Source organism: Mobula birostris, chromosome 2 (assembly GCF_030028105.1).
Source record: "Mobula birostris isolate sMobBir1 chromosome 2, sMobBir1.hap1, whole genome shotgun sequence".
Taxonomy (NCBI): domain Eukaryota; kingdom Metazoa; phylum Chordata; class Chondrichthyes; order Myliobatiformes; family Myliobatidae; genus Mobula; species Mobula birostris.
The window spans coordinates 210,130,495-210,143,037 of NC_092371.1; the positions used below are offsets into that span (position 1 = coordinate 210,130,495).

Below are 12,543 nucleotides of genomic sequence, written 5' to 3' on the forward strand. Positions count from 1 at the left end.
CACATAATAACCCTATCTCTTTCAGAAACGTTAAACACTTCAAAAACATGCTTGCCAGCACTTCACAACAAAACAGTGATGGTCTGTGTGCTTTCATTGCTCATTGCTAAATCTGGAAAACCCCATACAATTGGAGAAGAATTGACTCTGCAGGCAGTAAGGGAGGCTCTAAGTACGGTTTTGCACAAGTCTCCAGACCAAATAATTAAAAGCAATTGCATTCAGCAACAACTCTGTTCAAAAATGAACAGATGAAATGTCTGAGAATGTGGAAGATATATTGTGCAACATAGTTAGGGCAAGAGAATTTGCTCTGCAGTTGGATGAGCCAATTTTACCAGGCAACTAATAGAACCATAGAAACTACAGTACAGAAACAGGCCCTTTGGCCCTTCTTGGCTGTGCCGAACCATTTTCTGCCTAGTCCCACTGACCTGCACACGGACCATATCCCTCCAACACCTCCCATCCATGTATCTGTCCAATTTATTCTTAAATGTTAAAAAAGAACCCGCATTTACCACCTCGTCTGGCAGCTCATTCCATACTCCCACCACTCTCTGTGTGAAGAAGCCCCCCCCTAATGTTCCCTTTAAACTTCCCCCCCCCTCACCCTTAACCCATGTCCTCTGGTTTTTTTCTCCCCTTCCCTCAGTGGAAAAAGCCTGCTTGCATTCACTCTATCTATACTCATCACAATTTTATATACCTCCATCAAATCTCCCCTCATTCTTCTACGCACCAGGGAATAAAGTCCTAACCTATTCAACCTTTCTCTGTAACTGAGTTTCTCAAGTCCCGGCAACATCCTTGTAAACCTTCTCTGCACTCTTTCAACCTTATTTATATCCTTCCTGTAATTTGGTGACCAAAACTGAACACAATACTCCAGATTCGGCCTCACCAATGCCTTATACAACCTCATCATAACATTCCAGCTCTTATACTCAATACTTCGATTAATAAAGGCCAATGTACCAAAAGCTCTCTTTACGACCCTATCTACCTGTGACGACACTTTTAGGGAATTTTGTATCTGTATTCCCAGATCCCTCTGTTCCACTGCACTCTTCAGTGCCTTACCATTAACCCTGTATGTTCTACGTTGGTTTGTCCTTCCAACGTGCAATACCTCACACTTGTCAGTATGAAACTCCATCTGCCATTTTTCAGCCCATTTTTCCAGCTGGTCCAAGTCCCTCTGCAGGCTCTGAAAACCTTCCTCACTGCCTACTACACCTCCAATCTTTGTATCATCAGCAAACTTGTTGATCCAATTTACCACATTATCATCCAGATCATTGATATAGATGACAAATAACAATGGACCCAGCACTGATCCCTGTGGCACACCACTAGTCACAGGCCTCCACTCAGAGAAGCAAATCTCTACCACCACTCTCTGGCTTCTTCCATCGAGCAAATGTCTAATCCAACTTACCACCTCTCCATGTATACCTAGCGACTGAATTTTCCTAACTAACCTCCCATGCGGGACCTTGTCAAAGGCCTTACTGAAGTCCATGTAGACAATATCCACTGCCTTCCCTTCATCCACTTTCCTGGTAACCTCCTCGAAAAACTCCAATAGATTGGTCAAACATGACCTACCACGCACAAAGCCATGTTGACTCTCCCTAATAAGCCCCTGTCTATCCAAATGCTTGTTACTCTTAGTACTCCCTCCAATAACTTACCTACTACTGACGTTAAACTCACCGGCCTATAATTTCCCAGATTACTTTTCGATCCTTTTTTAAACAACGGAACAACATCAGCCACTCTCCAATCCTCTGGCACTTCACCCGTAGACAGCGACATTTTAAATATTTCTGCCAGGGCCCCTGCAATTTCAACACTAGTCTCCTTCAAGGTCCGAGGGAACACCCTGTCAGGTCCCGGGGATTTATCCACTTTAATTTTCCTCAAGACAGCAAGCACCTCCTCCTTTTCAATCTGTACAGTTTCCATGGTCTCACTACTTGATTCCCTCAATTCCATAGATTTCATGCCAGCTTCCTTAGTAAACACAGACGCAAAAAACCTATTTAAGATCTCCCCCATTTCCTTTGGTTCTGCACAAAGACGACCACTCTGATCTTCAAGAGGACCAATTTTATCCCTTACAATCCTTTTGCTCTTAATATACTTGTAAAAGCTCTTTGGATTATCCTTCACTTTGACTGCCAAGGCAACCTCATGTCTTCTTTTAGCCCTCCTGATTTCTTTCTTAAGTATTTTCTTGCACTTCTTATACTCCTCAAGCACCTGATTTACCCCCTGTTTCCTATACATTTCATACAACTCCCTCTTCTTCTTTATCAGAGTTGCAATATCCCTTGAGAACCAAGGTTCCTTATTCCTATTCAATTTGCCTTTAATCCTGACAGGGACATACAAACTCTGCACTCTCAAAATTTCCCCTTTGAAGGCTTCCCACCTACCAATCACATCTTTGCCAGAGAACAACCTGTCCCAATCCACACTTTTCAGATCCTTCCTCATTTCTTCAAATTTGGCCGCCTTCCAGTTCAGAACCTCAACCCTAGGACCAGATCTATCCTTGTCCATGATCAAATTGAAACTAATGGTGTTATGATCACTGGAAGCAAAGTGCTCCCCTACACAGACTTCTGTCACTTGCCCTAATTCGTTTCCTAACAGGAGATCCAATATTGCATCCCCTCTAGTTGGTCCCTCTATATATTGATTTAGAAAACTTTCCTGAACACATTTTACAAACTCTAAACCATCTAGACCCCTAACAGTATGGGAGTCCCAATCAATGTATGGAAAATTAAAATCCCCTACCACCACAACTTTATGTTTCCTGCAGTTGCCTGCTATCTGTCTGCAGATTTGCTCTTCCAAGTCTCGTTGACTATTGGGTGGTCTGTAATACAATCCCACTAATGTGGCCATACCTTCCCTGTTTCTCAGCTCCACCCATAAGGACTCAGTCGACAAGCCCTCTAATCTGCCCTGCCTGAGCACTGCTGTAATATTTTCCCTAACAAGCAATGCTACTCCCCCACCTTTCATTTCTCTGCCTCGATCACATCTGAAACATCGGAACCCTGGAATATTAAGCTGCCAGTCCTGCCCCTCCTGTAGCCAAGTTTCACTAATTGCTACAACATCATAATTCCACGTGTCAATCCACGCCCTCAACTCATCCGCCTTCTCCGCAATACTCCTAGCATTGAAATATATACACCTCAGAAGATTTTTACCACCACTCACAACCTTTCTATCTGCGGATTTGCTTAAACTTTCAACATCATTTACTTTCACCCCAGCCACACTGTCAGCTCTGGCTTCCTTCTGGTTATGTTCATACCTTCTGGTATTTACAAGGGGACTGAAAACAGATACGAAGGGGGAGTCAATATTTCGGGTTGTCGGGCAATTTTTCAAAGGAGAGGGCATTCTGCTCACCAACATTCTTGGTTGTACAACAGATGGGGCACCATCATTGACAAGACATCACCATAGAGTTATTACTTTCTTGAAAAAAGCTGTACCTAACATATTTATCATTCACTGTGTTATTCACAGACGTTATCTTGTTGCAACAAATATAAGTGATCAGCTATACAAATCAATACACTTATCACAGGGGTAAATAAAATCAAGTTCCATGCTCTCACTCTCAATGATTTTGACAGCTTTGTATTTAGAATGATGCACAGTATGAACACTTGCTCTTGCACACAGAAGACAGATGGCTCTCAAAATGGAAAATGCCTGAGATACTCTTATGCAGTTTTTCAAACTGTGATCATCTCAAGAACGTAACATTGCTTATTTGTCAGAATTATTCACTAAATTTTAATGAAATTGATCTTCGATTGCAAGAAAATGATGTGAATCTTATCAAAGTCAAATCAGTTGTCTCTACATTTCTGACCAAGCTTACCCTATTTAAGTGCAACACTGGCTGTCACAACCTTTTCAATTCCCATCCCCTCGGAATTGGAAGAGAAAGAATACCAGATGATACTCAAGTACACTGTGCCCGAGTGTGCGAGCTGCATAAAGACATGTCAGAGAGATTTCAGGATCTTCTCTCGATTCAAATTCCAGACTGAGTCATAAATCCATTCCTGAACACTTGTAATGAGGAAGTAACAGGAAGGATAGAGCACGATTTCAGTGCAGTCGCCCAACTTCTTTCGAAGCAATGAAACAGACTTCAAATTAATCAATGTGGGGATCTGAGAATTCTTCTCAGTAAAATTCAGCCTGACATTGAGAAGCTGATATCACTACACCAAACCCATTCATCTCATTGAAAGGCCAAAAATTCATAAAATATTGAACAGTTGGACTGCTAATGTACACTCTTAACATTGTTGATGAAAATTATTTTCACTGTAATTAAAAATAATTTTATATGTAGCTTTAAATAATTTTAGCAATTATTTGTCACTGCTTTGAATTTGTAGTTCCTATTTTCTTTCAACTGTGCATCGTAAATCAAAATTCTTTATAGTTTGTACTGGCCAGAAAGGGAGAGGGGGCGCTGAGGATGGGGTCTGGAGCCAAGGGACGGTAACCCAAAAGTTTTGGAACCACTGTTTTAAACTGCTCCATATTAAAACTGTTGTTCAGTGATGAAAACTGTCTCCCAAAAAATTAAGTAGTAATTCCAGGCTTTATATACTTAACAAAAAAAATCCTCTTTTCATTAATATGTTGATTACAAAATGCTCAATGGCTCTCCTAGTTAAATACATTATGACTTGTTTGGTTTCAGTACAAGATCAAAGAGGAAGCAGCTGTGAACACTCAGATAAATTAACTCACCAGGACTATCATAATGTTAATTGCCTATCATTGGAGTTATCTTCCTTATTCTTTGAGGGATTTCACATTCCATGGAGATACAAGATTTGCTTTCACATGAAAAAATCCGGTAGTTCATCTCGGAAACCAAGTACATAACCTGCAGAATGCCAATTTTCAAATTCCGAGTGTGGAATCCAATGGAACACGTCTACAATCTTCACCTGATACATCACACATGCTTTGCACTCATACCAGCACTCTGTATGTCTAATGAATTTTGCATGTTTGTGAGTTACACCAGAAAGACGTTTACACAAGAATCAGAAAAGCCAAACTATGAGGGGGAAGGAATGTTGCTCAGTTAATGCATTTTACTGACTTTCTTAGTTCATTCATCTCCGCCATATCTGTTCCCAGGATGAGGCTTTCCTTTCCAGGACATCAAAGATGTCCTCCTTCTTCAAACAGTCCTTCCAGGTGAGGCAACACTTCACCTGCGACTCTGCTGGGGACATCTATTGTGTCCGGTGCTCCCAATGTAGCCTCCTCCACATTGGTGAGCCCCGTCAGAAATTGGGGTACCACTTCACCAAGAACATCCACTCCATTTGCCAAAAGTGGAACTTCCCAGTGGCCCAAGATTTTAATTTCAATTCCCATTCCCGTTCTGACATGTCGGTCCATGGCAACCTCTTATGCCGTGATGAGGCCACCCTCAGAGTGAAGGAGCAACACCTTATATTCCGACTGGGTAGCCTCCAACCCGATGGCATGAATATCAATTCCTCCTTCTGGTTAAAAAAAAATGTACCTCTCACTCCCCTCTTCCTCTATTCCCCACTCTGGCCTCTTACCTCCTCTCACTTGCCTATCACCTCCCCCCTGGGTCCCCTCCTCATTCCCTGTCTCCTATGGTCCACTCTCCTCTCCTATCAGATTCCTTCATCTCCAACCCATTATCTTTCTCACGATCGTTCTTCCCCTCCCACTTTTTTATTCTGGCATCTTCCCACTTCCATTCCAGTCCTGAAGAAGGGTCTCAGCCTGAAACATCGACTGTTTGTTTATTTCCATGGATGCTGCTCGACCTGCTGAATTCCTCCAGCATTTTATGTATATTGCTTTGGATTTTCATCATCTGCAGAATTTCTTGTGTTTCTAAGGACTAAGTTATTCTTTTAGGCCTGTGAATTGAATTTTAACATTCCTGTGGCAGGCCATTTACCATGATTGAAGCATCACACTGAAATATGGACTGGCCTCATTTGTGAAGACAATGCAATTCTGAAACATAACTGTAATATATCTTGGCTTTCAGTTCAAGGCAGTGATTCATGTGGCAGATTGTAGATGCAAGTCAGGGCCTAGCCATGAAGTGGGGAACGAAAGACTGGGTTTAGTGAGCTAAGAACAGAGACAGTGAACTAAAATATTAAAATGGTAGTGATAAATTCATGCAATGACAAAGGAAAAAAAAACAAATCTTTGGAACAGAATAACCAAAGAAAAATATCTATCTGATAGTAAAGAATAGGGTTAAAAAAAAAAAGATCTCATGTATTTTCTTACATGAAATTACAGGATGAAAGTGATCAGCATAAATGCCTAAAGATAGCAATTTCCTCAGTTGCTCCACCATTTGAATGAAATCCACATTGTACAAGGATGTTGAACAAACAAAACTCTGCATTTACTATAGTGATGACAGTTAAGCTTGTGCTTACCATACCACCGTCTGAAAATTATTTTACTGCAAGTAGTGATAAAGTCAACAATCTAAAATCTGATCTTGTGCCAGAAATCCAACATAACTTCAAAAAAAAGATTTTACTTCCAATCAGTCAATAGGATTCAACTTCCATCACTTTACTCAGTAAAACATTTCAACTATTAGCAATTTTCTGAACATTACTTAATTTCTAAATGACAGTCACATGCGTCATTCGAAGAGCCTTTCTTAACTACAGGTTGAGCACCCCTAATCCAAACATCCAAAATCCTAAAACCTCCGAAATCCAAATTTTTTTTTTTTGAGTGCAGACATGACATCACAAATTGAAAATTCCACAAGATGCTGGGAAGGTTCCCAGATGACGCGCAGGTCCCTGCGTAGCACGGACAGCTCTGAGAGGTGATCTCACGTATGTGAAAGAAAAATAAAAAAACTGCATAAAGCAAAGAATAAAGACTTCAATCGTGAGTTGAAAGAGTGGATTCATCAGCAACAGAGTGAACATATCCTGCTTAACGGTATGCCGATCATGAAGCAAGCAAATATCTATCACTATAACTGGAAATTGAAGGTACCTGCAAACATTCAGCAGGCTGGCCGCAGAAATTTAAGAAAAGGCACGACATTAATTTTTTAAAAATATTTGAGGTGACAAAGCATCTGCTGATCACGAAGCAGCAGAGAAATTCATTGATAAGTTTGCCAAGATCATTGCTGATGAAAATCTAACACCAGTACAAGTCTACAATGATGATTGTTTTTATAACGTATATCAAACCTTAAAAAAATTTAAAATACAAATACAGTGTAGTGTAACCTTTTAATCAAAACATAGCATCGTTGGTGGAGACTGAAAGCCTGCCTTGATTTGTTGTTCAACAGCTGATCCAGGTATTCTCCCAATGCTGCTGTGCAGCTTTTGTTACCCTGCACACATTATACTTTCATTATATTAATGGCATGCAATATTATTTACTGTTACGTACACAAGTTTGATGAATAAGTGTAAGACAAATACTGCTTACCAGCAGTGCATAAATTGTGTGTTGTAAATGATAGCGGTCCCATCATTATATATTCCAAAATCTGAAAAAAAAATCCTAAACCTGAAACACCTTCAGCCTCAAGCATTTCGGATAATGGGTACTCAACCTGTATCAACTTAAATTCCAAATAGTGTAGTCAAGAATATTAATTTGTCTCATGGTATATAGAAGCATAATGTCAAAAATATCCCTGTTAAGCTTTGGCTCTGGAAACGGGGGAGGGAAATCGGAGGTCAGTGTCTGAGCAGAAGACCGGTGTGTCGTCGGAGATGAAAGATCTCAGGCTGTGCTCAGACAGCAGAGATTTTTGGGCACAGAGCTCGGAAAAACAACGCAACTGACTTTTAGCATCGTAAACCAGTGAGTTGTTTGTTATGTCTCCCCTCTCGCTGTGAAATGGAGACACCTCTTTCTCTCTTATTAGGGAGGAAGAGAGCATGTGGTATGTTGAATACCGGGTGAACAGGTAGTCTTTGGAGTACTGCAAGTCTGTGTCTTTGCTGTTGCTTTGCTCACGCTTGAATGCTTGGTGGCGGGTGCCCATACTTTATTTTTGCCGGTGGGGAGAGGGGGAATTGTGGCTTGCAGCCACTTACGCACAGGAGGGAGGGGAGCTGGGGGGGGGGAGGGACTTCGGGGTTCTAACATTTAACTGTCGTTCATTCTTTGGGGCACTCCTCTGTTTTCGTGGATGGTTGCAAAGAAAAAGCATTTCAGGATGTATATTGTATACATTTTTCTGACATTAAATATACCTTTGAAACCTTTGAACACAGTCAGAGCAGCCTGGAGTGAGCATGTGGCTGATTCTCATCTCTCATGTTAAAAAAAGACCAGCCTGCATAATGCCCTCTGTCCCTTTAACTCACTTCACAATTCTTGGCTCAATTTGATTGTCCCACTCATGTTTCAGTCCTTCCCACAAAAGATCCCAACCAAAGTAATCAATAAAAACAAAGTTTCAAAAGCACCTTGCAGGTTAGCAGGATCAGTGCAGAGCGAAACAGCTGTACATTTCCAGAATTTACTGGTTTATTTTGAATTTCCACCATCTGCAGATTTAAATTTATTTTTTTTTTACAATTTTTATGTGCCACTGGTTCAGAATGGTATATTTCGAAAGACCTGGACAGGAAGCTCAAATTGGTGCACCCTGGTTCTACAGTCTGGCTTCAATGACTCTGGGTGGAGTTTGTAAGCAATAAGAAAGCCATCTTAGTTGTCACTGAGTCAAATAGAAATAGGCCCACTGAGTCTGCGCTGGCTACCAAAAATCTTCAGAGGGTAGATAACAAATATAGGAATCACGGTTATAAATGGGAACTACCCTTCACTCTATTGGTATAGCCACACAGAAGAACTAAGTTTTGAGATCACCAGATGTTGCTATATTAAAAAAAACAAACTGTTCACAATTACAACAAGCAGCTTCAAAATTACACTGCAGGGTACGAATTGACACAAGTGGATCAGAAACCAATTACAACATTTGAATGTACAATGGTTGGTAATTTTTTTCTTCAGGGATCATATTTTCCATAGGCTTAACAAATAGTCAAAGCCGCAAATAACAAATCTGTGAATAACAATGGATGAGTCATTTGGAGCCAAAAGAGGCTCTCTGCTGGCGATTTACGTTACCCACAGAATCATGGAAGAAAACATTTCTTTGCTTTTGCGCGTCCAGCTTAGAACCATCACGAAATGAAAATAATAGTTCATCAATGTAATTTCATAAATGTTGTGTTTTTATTTTTAGACATAACCATACTGAAAAAGCTGCTAAATTAACCTGCTTCAAACTTCACAAAAGAATCTGTATTTACATTCCAAAACACAAAGCCACTTAGACCCTCAGCTCTGTGGAGAAGATATGAAAAGGCAGTAATTGCTGTGCCTGCCACCTGCTTGCTACAGGGACGCAGCTTTGGCCAGCAGTGACACTATCAATGTCGATGAAGACTGTGGACTCACATCCAATGCAGATTCTTAAAACACAGTGACAGCCGACACTAGTTCAGTGTTAAGACTTGTTGAAACTCATTTATCCCTTTGTTTCATACTTTTGGACTTCAAACCCAAGTTCTCCAAGTATACTACAAAAAATCAATCCCAAACTGAGAAATGATCTGAGTATCAAAAAGGACCAGGCTACCAGGTAGCACAAAAGAGCGAGCTGCTGGGGAACCTCAACGGGTCAGGCAGAATCCATACAGCAAAATGGGCAGTTGATGCGTTAAGTTGAGACCCTTGTTCTGGACTGAAAGAATAGAGTGAAGTAGCCTGTTAAAAGAGCTGACTATAAAGAGGGTAGTGCAAAAGCTGGGAAATTATAGCTTGATCCAGATGAGAAGGGTTAACTGACAGGTGGAACACAAAATGTCAAATGTCCATTTCCCTCCACAGATATTGCCTGATTCATGTTTTTCTCCTGTTGCCCAACTCATGTGTTCCTCCAGCAGCTCAATTCTTTTTGGGGGTCCAGATTTCAGAACTTGCAGTGGCTTATGTCTCCATGCTAAAACTTTGATACTAGCATGGATAGGAGACTCGGCTGTCTGGCAGGAGGCGAAGTGTGGGAATAAAGGGAGCCATTTTCTGGTTGGCTGCCAGTGACGAAAGGTGTTCTGCAGGAACTGATGTTGGGACCACTTCTTTTTATGTTATATGTGAATGATTTTGACAATCCAAGTAGTGTTGAGGAAGGAGTCTGCAGAAGGACTTGGACAGATTTGGACAATAGGCAAAGAAGTGGCAAATGGAATATTGTGTAAGAAAGTGTATGGTCATATATTTTGGTAGAAGGAATAAAGGAGTGGACTATGTTCTAAACGGGGAGAAAATTTCAAAAAAATCAGGGGATGCAAAGGCCCTTGGGAGTCCTTGTACAGGATTCCCTAAATTTTAACTTGCAGGCTCAGTCAGTGGTAAAGTAGGCAAATGCAATGTTCGCATTCATTTTGAGGGGACTGGTATATAAAATCAAGGATATGTTGCTGAATACAAGGCATTGGTTAGATTGCACTATTGAGAACAGTTTGGGCCCCTTATCTAAGAAATTATGTGCTGGCGTTGGAGAGGGTTCAGAGGAGGTTCACGAGAATGATTCCAGGAATGAAAGAGTTAACTATGAAGAGCATTTGATGGCTCTGGTCCTGTACTCACTGGAGTTTAGAAGAATGGGGGGGGGGGGCGGTGAGAAAGACTCTCATTGCAACCTACCGAATATTACAAGGTCTGGGCAGAGTGGGTGAAGAGAGGATGTTTCCAAGCGTGGGAGAGTCCAGGACCAAAGGGCACAGACTTAGACTGGAGGGACGTCCATTCAGAACAGACATGAGGAGGAATTTCTTTAATCCAAGGGTAGGGAATCTGTGGAATTCATTGCGTTTGTTTGACACCTGTGGAAGCCAAGTCACTGGGTATATCGAAAGCAGAGGTTGATCGGTTCTTAATTATTTTTGGGGGGGGGGGTCAAAGGTTACAATATGAAGCAGGAGAATGAAGTTCAGAGGGATAATAAATCAGCCACGATGGAATGGTGGAACAGACTCAATGGGCCAATTGGCTTAATTCTTCTCCAATGTCTTATGGTCTATGGAATAAATACTTTCCTTAAAGAAATATTCCAGTCACTAATATTGACTGGAATTCTCCTGAAGACTGTACAAATTTAAAGCAAGCATTGTGTTTGAAGTTAAGTCATGCAGCTTATTTTTTAATGTGTGGATCATATCATCATAAGTTTTTTCACCCATAGTGAACAAGCCCCAGGTAAGTGTCTGGCTTGAAGGAATTCGAGGAAGTGCAAAGAATTTGTACAGCAGTTCACGTACATGTCCAGGTCCACATCAAATCATCTGTACATTTCGCTTGTGGCCTCTTTTTAACTAATAGTGAACTCAGACTTCAATTATTGCATTTAAAGTTTATTACCTAACTGATTGGATATGCAACAAATAATCAATCACTTCAATCCCTGGATCTTTAATAACAGCCTGTATACTGTATACTCATGCTTCTTTATTTATTTCCAACTGACCTTTGAGACCAGAGCTTTTAAGGGCTGACAAAAGCAGAAAGCTAACAGCAGTTATGAAAGGGTCACGAATCCAGCAAGGATCTCTAACCGTCTCGTCATGGGTTTCCCCCCAGTTTCTCTGGGCCATAGAAATGGAGAAGCTACTCTGGTGACAGGCATTGCCAGGTGTGACCAGAAGAGCAGGTTCTGAGGTTGATGATTTTTCTCTACTCCAGTCTAATAACAGATCAGAAATTTGGGACAGTCAGTAGAAGAGTTCATTTAGGAAACCAGACCCGAGTTGTGTTACGAACTATTAACATAATTTTCTTTATGTATTTTTCAAAGTGCAAAGTACATATATGTCACCCTATACAACCCTGAGATTCATTTTCTTGTGGGTATACACAGCAAATCAAAAAACACAATAAAGGCAAAGGACCGCACCCAAGAGGGCAAATAACCTATGTGCAGAAGACAACTACGCAAATACAAGAGAATAATAATAATAAATAAATAAGCAATGAATATTGAGAACATGAAATGAAGAGTCCTTGAAACTGAGTCCTTAGGTTTTGGGAACAGTTCAGTGATGGGGCAAGTGAAGTTGAGTGAAGTTATCTCCTTTAGTTCAAGAGCCTGATGATTGCGGGGTAATAACTGTTCCTTAACCCAGTGGTGTGAGTCCTGAGGCTCTTGTACCTTCTTCCTGATGGCAGTAGTGAAAGGGAGCATGGCCTTGTTGGAAGGGGTTCTTGATGATGGATGCTACTTTCCTAGAACAACACTCCATATAGATACAACCATATAACAATTACAGCACAGAAACAGGCCATCTCAGCCCTTCTGGTCCGTGCTGAACTCTTACTCTCACCTCGTCCCACTGACCTGCACTCAGCCCATAACTCTTCATTCCTTTCCTGTCCATATAGCTGTCCAATTTAACTTCAAAC

General features: G+C 41.0%; 1 protein-coding gene across 5 annotated transcripts in view; it reads right to left on the reverse strand.

Moving 5' to 3' along the window:
• Window positions 1-12,543, reverse strand: part of LOC140194035 (putative Polycomb group protein ASXL2) — a 196,661-nt gene that overhangs the window by 131,178 nt on the left and 52,940 nt on the right. The window lies entirely within an intron of this gene.